Below are 1,381 nucleotides of genomic sequence, written 5' to 3' on the forward strand. Positions count from 1 at the left end.
TTGGGTTGATTAAAATCTTAACCAAATTTATGTACTTTTTCTTTAATAAAAATTTACCTTCTTTTCTAGTAAAGATCAACCAAGTAGATTAGAAGACAATAGCAATATTGATCAGAAAAACAAGTATAGATAAGCAATGAGAATTTTATTAAACAAAAAGTAAAATAGGAAATCAAACCAATTGTCTACCAAGCTTTCCTCAAACTTGAAGACCAATCACAAGGTTGAGCAACTTCTCTTTGATGAAAGATGATCAACTAGATGTACAATGGAGGGAGCACTTCCTCCTTGCCCTAAGCCTCACTTAGTCAAGCTAAGAAGTTTTACAAACACTCAGATAACTCTCAACAAAGCTACACTAAAGAAACTTTCAACCACAAGAGAAAAGCTCACCAGAAGTTCACACCACTTAGAGAACAAATCTAACTTTGGAAACTATTTTCTAGCTAAAATATCTCTTGAGATCTTGTAGACCAAGTGTGCAAAAGTGCCTATCTGACTTAGAGTCGTTTGTATTTGAAGGGAACCAAAAATGGGCTTCATTAATACTTCCAACGGATAGAAGGCATATGAAGAGTCAGCTAGCCGTTGGGGCTGTCGGACGTCCGATGGCGTATTCATCGTCCGAACCCATCGTCCGAAAAACAGTCAAGTTGTTGTTCGGACGTCCGATGGAATTTTATCGTCCGAGCTTCAGTGTCCGAACGTCGTCCAGAGAGTTATCAAATCTTCGAAGAATTTTTAGGACGTCCGATGATATCGATGTTCGTCCGAAGCATGCGTCCGATCCTTTAGGACGTCCGATGATTCCTTGCGAGCGTCCGACAGAGTCTTGGCAGAGAGTCATCAAAACTTTGCGGAATTTTTAGGACGTCCGACATGATCGATGTGCGTCCGACAGAGACTCCTTCCTGATGTTCTTCATCCCTTCGGACGTCCGACAGTTTCCTTTCGGACGTCCGACATGAGTGTCCTGTTTTTGCTTCTTCTTTTGGTTGATTTGCAATTCATGACATTTTAGTACCTGATTCTTTGATAGGCAAAAACACTTATATTTGAAGAAGGTTAGATAGACATTTCAAAGAACTTTTGTGATCATCAAAACCAAGAATAACAGAAAAGAAGAGAAAAAAAGAAAATAAAAAAAATGGGGCAGCCTTAGTGAAAACCCGAAATGGCGCTAAGATAGGGTTTTGTAAGGAAAAGTGAGCTTGGATTGGAATAGCTGGTGACTCAATTCATTTGAGTTTCTCTTCATAGTTATGGTTCTATTGCCAACATTGAACTCCGGAGGAACGATATCCAAAAGGTCAAACATGCCATTTTATTTGAGATCAAATTACTTTGGTTTCTCAAGAGTAAATTGTTGAATTTACAGATT

The sequence above is a fragment of the Coffea arabica genome, chromosome 5e (assembly GCF_036785885.1).
Source record: "Coffea arabica cultivar ET-39 chromosome 5e, Coffea Arabica ET-39 HiFi, whole genome shotgun sequence".
Classification (NCBI taxonomy): Eukaryota; Viridiplantae; Streptophyta; class Magnoliopsida; order Gentianales; family Rubiaceae; genus Coffea; species Coffea arabica.